This window comes from Typopeltis vanoorti, chromosome 17 (genome assembly GCF_054136105.1).
Source record: "Typopeltis vanoorti isolate ZY-2024b chromosome 17, IOZ_Tvanoo_1.0, whole genome shotgun sequence".
Lineage (NCBI taxonomy): Eukaryota > Metazoa > Arthropoda > Arachnida > Uropygi > Thelyphonidae > Typopeltis > Typopeltis vanoorti.
Genome location: NC_143565.1, coordinates 44274443 through 44281882, shown reverse-complemented (window position 1 = coordinate 44281882; position 7440 = coordinate 44274443). Strand labels below are relative to the sequence as shown.

Sequence of the window (7440 nt, the reverse complement as noted above, 5' to 3'; positions counted from 1 at the left end):
TCTGATCATGGAAGGAGGGTAACAGCAATAGCCGAGCCTCAGTTAGAACTTCAATTTTTCCTTGGCACTCTATACCTTTTACCTTTCATTAATCGTTCTCGTGTTGCCACGTTCGTGCAGACAACCTGATACCTTCCCCCCCGTAGGGGGTGAAGCCAGAAATGTTGTCTGCGCCGACGCATTCTATTATAGTTTTGGCGAATGCTCTCTTATCAATAGCACTGTCAACTTCGAACCCGAGGGTCCTCACTCTCGGAATATCGGGAGCCATTAGGGGGGGCCTAACTAGTCCCACCACCAAGTGTTTTCTATTGCCCCGGTCTGGGGTTTGTTTTATCTACATCTACACTGGTCCGTTAAGATCGCGAACTCCTGGTGGAGTCCGTACCCGATTTTAACTTTGCAGTGCAGATACAGATACTACACTTTGACAGTAGCACGCAGCTCTCATTTAGGTCCTAGCCGAAAGGCCGAGAAGCGATTCAAAGATTATTCAATGCAGAAAATAATAATAATAATAATAATTTGTGAGTTCAACAAATCTTCATCATCGGCCTGTAGAGTAAGATAGGCTGAGAGTCAGCAGATAGTAGGAGAGGAAATAAAGATAGAGTGCATAGTGGTAGGGTAGGTTAAAGAGGCCTCAGTTGACCTGTTTTAGCTGTTTGCCCCCCAGGGGCGTTTCTAAAACGGTCGTTGATTTTTCACTTTACAAAAAGGAAAAATCCTAAAAAGGAAACATATAACAAAACAAAAACAAAAAAAGTACACCGAAAAGCAAAAATTGAAAGTTAAACTTAGAGGTGGAGGAAGGATCTGGCCCGAGTGATGCAGCTCACAAGGAACTGCACCGCCTCGCTGTAAGCCTTCGCCGCTCGGGTTCTCAGGTCCTCCCCCACCTGTGATAGCTGAAACCGGTGAAACTGTGTACAGAAACCCCACAAGGTGGTTACTGTGTCTTTCTTTTGTTGTGGGCAGTTATTATTCTTTTGGCCACCTCACTTCCCTTGGCCATGTCTAGTTTGCAGAGAGCTATGAAGAACGCCGAAGCTGCCTCCTCGTCTAAATCCTGGGCTACCTCTACTTGCTCAGGGGTGATTTTGCTGATGTCATCAACGAAAATGTCACCCCATTTTGCACTGACGATGTCAGATCCATGTTCCCCTGTGAGGAGGAGTTCGGTTTCTCCTATTTTTTTTATTGCTTCTTTGAATTTTTCCGCCATCCCTGGATACCTCTGATGAGATGGCTGAGAGTCTCCCCTGCTTTCGCGTGAGGGACTTCTGGGTGGGCGGTCTCAGATACTTTTGCTGTTTTGGGCGTTACCAACTCTTCTTCCTGTGGGCTTAATGGCCGTTTGGAAGTGTTGATGTTCACCTCCATCTTTCCTTCTTCCCTATCTATATCATCTGTATTAGTATCTATATTGGTATTGATGGTTTCAATAGCGACTGTTTCTTCTTGTTGGATTTTACTGCTTGTGGAAGTTTTTTCCCCCCTTCGGTTTTTCTTAGACGTGGAGGTATGGATTTCTGTTATATCAGGAGCAGCCTCGAAAGGAGGAGAAGCTTCCTGTGGTGTGTCATTTCCATTGCTTGGTGGAGTTGCTGGCGTGATTGCACCACCCATCCTCTCAGCAAGGGTTCTGGATGGGCATGTGTCCACTTTGTGGTCAATTACGCCACATTTCAGGCAAGCTGACTCACAGTTTTCTTGGTTGTGGCCTGCTTTGAGGCAGTTTTTACATTTCACTCTAGGACAGGCTGCCCCAAGGTGAGTGAAAACACTACATCTAAAACATTGTTTTTTAACACCAGGGTAATTTATCATTACTCTGGCGGATCCAATATAAGAATGAAGTTGGGAACGGGCGTTTTCATCTCGAGGGAGATGTGGACTTCACCCGACTTCCATTTGGCGTTTTCTGCGTCATTTAGGACTTCCACCTTGTGTATTACGCCCCATTTCCCGAATATTTCGTGGATGATCTTTACATCCGTTTCAATATATTCTATATTCTAAAGGGAATCTGAGGATTCTAAGTAATTTGGTAATACTCCCTACCAAAAATGAAACTATTGTTTTTCCATTACATTCGAATCCTGCAAGTAGTTTGTCTCTTGTTTGCTCACTCCTTACTACTACTTGGAAGCGGCCACCACCAAAGGGAGTAAACCCCAAAATCTGCTCAGCACCGACGCTTTCGATGAGGGCTTTGGCCAAACATCGAGGTCGTACATCCGCTTCCACTTCGATTCCAAGGGTCCGCGTACGCGGCAAAGCCGTTCTGGTGAGGCTTAAGCTATTCCCACCACCGAGTGTGTTGTTCTTGCCCCAGTCTGGGGTTTATTCTGTATCTGCTGCTGTAGTTTATTATCAAGTGTCTCTATGAGACGCTTTGCCGATAATAACTGAGCTAACATATACTATAATTTGCGCTTAGCTAAACAATTTGCTAATCACTTATGGGGAAAGTTCACAAAAATGAACTACACACTTGATCTAAGCCAAAAAGCCGAGAAGCGAAGAATAGAAAAATCAAGATCAGTCGAATAGCCAATCCTGCGAAAACTACTTATATCCTTATAAGGACTGGCTTAAAGGGGCGAAGCAAGAATGCTTTTCATCTTCCCCGTTATCTGTAGAGGACAGTGTATGGATAAGGTGTTATTGAGCAATTAAAGCTCTGATCATGGCAGGAGGGTAACAGCAATAGCCAAGCCTCAGTTAGAACTTCATTGGCTATAGCATTGCCATCCATTACCCTCCAAGGATATTGGACTGAATGAATCAATCACCGCATCTCACGGTAGATTGATTCAATCCGACCTTCCGCGAAAACTACTTATAGTCCTTATAAGGACTGGCTTAAAGGGGCGAAGCAAGAATGCTTTTCATCTTCCCCGTTATCTGTAGAGGACAGTGTAGGGATAAGGTGTTATTGAGCTATTTAAAGCTCTGATCATGGCAGGAGGGTAACAGCAATAGCCGAGCCTCAGTTAGAACTTCATTGGCTACAGCATTGCTATCCATCCAAGCGAAAACTACTATTGACCTTCCTTGGAATACACTAAAAGTTCTATTAATGATTAAAAGGTGTATTTCTAGATTTCATTATTTAATTTTTAATTTATCATATCTCTAATTTATTCTAAAATATTTTAAACTTATTTTTTAATTACATAATTTTACTATATGAATTGCTTGTCTTTTTCAGAATATAATGCATTTATATAAATGATTAAAGCTGAAGAAGAAAAATATCTGGAATGAAAACCTGAGATAATTACCGTTAATAAATATGATTGAGAATTTTAGAACATTAAATCGTGTAGCTCATTTTCAAGTGCTTATTATTTGACTCGCAAATAGAAAATCCTTGAAAGGAATAATCATGAACTTTGCTGAACATTCTTATTTCTAGAAAAAAATTTTTATAGTAACTGAATTTATTCTATTATGATTGTGTATAAAAGAAATAAAGAGAAAAATAAGAATAAAAAGATTAAACTTGGAATAATAATAATAATAATAATAATAATAATAATAATAATAATAATAATAATAATAATCGTAAACTATACGGAAAATCCCTCCACACTCTCCACAATTCGATGGAAAACAAGAGGCATCAAAGGAATCACATTTGCAGATGGAAGAAAAATTAAAAACTTGCCGCAGCACGAATCTTAATAAATATCTAGGAATTCTTGAGGCAGATGCCATTTTAAGTTCAAAAGTCAAAAAGAAAACAGTGTCTGAATATCTGAAAAGAGTTACAAACGCTCTAAAGTCCAAGCTAAATGGAAGCAACACTGTAACAGCAATCAATTCATAAGCCATCCCTGTAGTAAGATACACAGCGGGGATAATTGACTGGACAAGCCGACTTAGATGCACTTGATCGTAAAAGACGAACATTAATAACAGTGAATCATGCGTTACACCCACGCAGTGATGTGGATCGGTTATACATAGCCGGGAAAAGTGTAGGACGTGGTCATTTGAAAGTGGAGCAAACAGTAGAAGAAAAATGCGAGAGTTGAATGATTACATCAAGGAAAGCAAAGAAAAGTTGTTAATTGAAGCGTACAAAGGAAAAGTAACGAACGTAATTATATTCAAATAAGTAGGACAAGAAGGTTGGAAATATAAAGCACTCCATCGTCAATATTTGACAGATATTGAAGGGAGAGGTGGCAATCGTTTAACTTAGCAATGGCTTTAGCATGACAGCACCAAGAAAGATAGAAGGTCAGATGATTGCTGGTTAGGAACAAGCACTACAAACGAATGCGATAAAGGCGAAGATTGAAAAGATTTGGAACGATAGCAAATGCCGACTATGCAGAGATAAAGAAGAGAGAGACAGGGGACCATCTAATTAGTTCTAGCAGCAGCAAGAATGCCCATACAGACTGTAAACAAAGGCATGATTGGGTAGCAAAAGCTGTACACTGGAGCTTGTGCAGGAAATATGGTTTCTCAACTTGCCAAACTCTTTGGGAACACACTGTAGAAAACGTTCTTGAAAATGAAAATGCCAAGATATATTATGGGACTTTAAAATACAGACAGATATACATCTTGAACATAATATACCAACATCACCGTAGTCGAACAACAACGACATTCTGGTTTATTGATGTGGCAATAGAAGGAGGGAGTACAATAGAAGAAAACGTGCATGAAAAACTGGCCAAGTATAGAGATCCGGAGATTGAAATTCCACGACTTTGGGGCATGAAAGCAACATACGAGCGCTAGGAGCAATACCAAAAACATTTAGGAAACATCTGGAAAAACTGAGCCTTTCATATAAAATATGCCGCTGCAAATCTCATCACGCTAAACAGCATAGCTCTACAGTTATTGAAATTGAACATGTCGACTCTAAATGTTGCTCACGGTCTTGACGTTTTTCGAATACACATCGTTACAAACAAATATCGTAAAATGCTTGAAACAAGGAGTGTTGTTTTTGTAAATTCGTTTACTATTTATTTGGATTTAATACAGAGTAGAGAGGAAGAAAAAACACTCAAAGACCTATAAGAGATGGAATAATTCGTTACATATTTCATTGCCAAACCGATTTCGAATTTTTAAACTGAATTTGTACTGGGAGCAACTGATCACCTCAGCGAGCAACTGATGACCTCCTTATTGCGCAGACTCTGTTTCCGCTGCATATTTTTATATACACAATAATGGGAGGTGATTAACCGAAATGGTTTTATAATTCTGTCAGTAAATTCAAAATCTCACGGGACATGCTTGGAATAATTACCCATCGACCTTAAATGGTTGATCTGTCTCAGTTCTGTATCTCCAGATTTTTAATTTTTTCCTTCTCTTCGTTTATTGCAGAAATATTTGAAACCCATCCTTCCCCGATTCATAGCGTTAAAGTACAAACGAACTCGCATGTAACAGAAATGGTCAGAAATAAATTAATGTACTTTCCACAATCTGCATCCTTGATAACCTTTCGTGTTTAGCAGAAAATCAAACAGCGGCAGGAAATCAAGCCGCAACCACAGTAACAACAAGAAATCAAGCCGCCGCCAACGAAAACCCAGAAGAGAAAATAAAGAAGAAGCGTAACACAAAGAAAACTGTCAACATCGAAAAGGGAGAAAATACCTACGAAAGTACAGAAGCAGAAGAAATGGAAGCCAATAATCAAGCAGCTGATAGGTCGTTTCGACCTATCAGCCCAGAAGAAGGGAACAAAGAGAATAAAACGAGTACACAGAAGCCCAGAAGAAGTATCAGATTATGAGGAAGAAAAAGAAATGGAGACCAGAATAGAAAACTAAGAAGAAGCTGAATAATTAAGAAAGTGAGCAAGGAAAAAGAGACAACAAAACATGTACAACAGAGGAACAGAAAAACGAAAAACAAGACAGTCTTGTTAATAGCTTCAAAAATGGAGGCGCAATACTAAGAGCCTTCAAAGGACCGATGGAAAAAGAGGAAATGGAAGAACCAAATCAAGCCACGCCCACTAATTGGATCAAAAATACCGGTGCGATATTAAGAGCATACTCAGGATCCATTGCGACCGCAGAAAAGATATACGGAAAAATACTCAGAATAGACCCACCGCCAATATTCCTCCTTCAGGATAGGAAAATAAGTATGAGATGGGAAGAGGTCTACATCGAGGACGTTAGCACAACCTCCCTGGACCAACTACACGGACACCTGGACGACCTAAATGAGAGGGAGTAAGTGCTGTTGCGGGAAGCCTTGCAGAAGATAATAAAGAATATCATTTATGAGGACTGTGGATGGGTTATGGCAGACTTTGCCAAAAGGCCATCTGTTAGGGAATAATATAAATCTTTGTTCTCTCTCCCTTCTTAAGGAAAAATTAACCCAAGCCCGGCTCTGTAGTACAATCAATCTCTTCTTAAATTCACAAAGGAGGGGTGGACCTGAGAACCCGGGCTGCGAAGGCTTACAGCTAGGCGGTGCAGCTCCTTTTGTGTTGCATCACTCGGGCCAGACTCTTCCTCCAATTTTACAGTCCACTTGTTCATTATTTTCCCGGAAAGTTATTCCAGTTCTAAATCTGAGATACTCCATAATTTATTTGTCTTACTTTGGTTTGTTTGTTTTTCTTTTTGGTTTGTGTAAGGTTTTCGTTTTCATCAGTCAAACATCGTAAAAGATATAATAAATTTAGTTTAATCCGTTATCCAAGCGTGAGCAAACAAAGTTTGCGCCTGAAAATATCTTCAGGACTGAGGTAGTATCGTAAAAGATGTTTGACGGATGAAAACTGTGAGAACAGACGTAAGGAGATGATGTCGGCAGACCTGTTTGGCCACAAAACCTTTAGTAGGTTATCTAGTTAAATAGATCGACTGAGGCCTGTTTATTACCTACCACTATCTCAATCCACCTTTTTTTTCTCCCCCTCTCACTACCTGCTGACCCTCAGCACATCTTTATACTCCATAGGCCGATGATGAAAGACATGAACTCCCATTTTATCATATTTTTCATTCATCGCTTCTCGGCCTTTTGGCTAAAATCAAAGTGTAGTATCGGTTCTTATCAGCTAAAAGCAAAACGTAGTATCTGTTCTTTTCAGTTATTATCAAATACGGGTCTCATCGAGGCTCTGGATAATCAACTAATCAGCCAGATAGCGTACAAACCCCGGACTGGGGCAAGAATAGACACTTGGTGGTGGTAGGGTTATTTAAGGATCCCCCCCCACAATCAATCTTCCTATATGCAGACGACACAGCCATACTAACCATATCTATTAAACCGCACCTTGTCACCAAGAAACTGCAAGAAAACCTGCAGAGATTAGGAGCACTGGTTCCCGGAATGAAGATAGCAAGTAAGCCCTCAGAAGAGTATCGCCATGTGCCCTTCACTAAAAACCCAATATCTCCCAAAGATAACATTTTCCTATTT

General features: G+C 40.2%; 1 pseudogene; it reads left to right on the top strand.

The window, feature by feature from the left end:
- Window positions 1-7019: 7019 nt before the first annotated feature.
- On the top strand, window positions 7020-7175 carry LOC150097339 (U2 spliceosomal RNA; annotated as a pseudogene).
- Window positions 7176-7440: the final 265 nt, after the last annotated feature.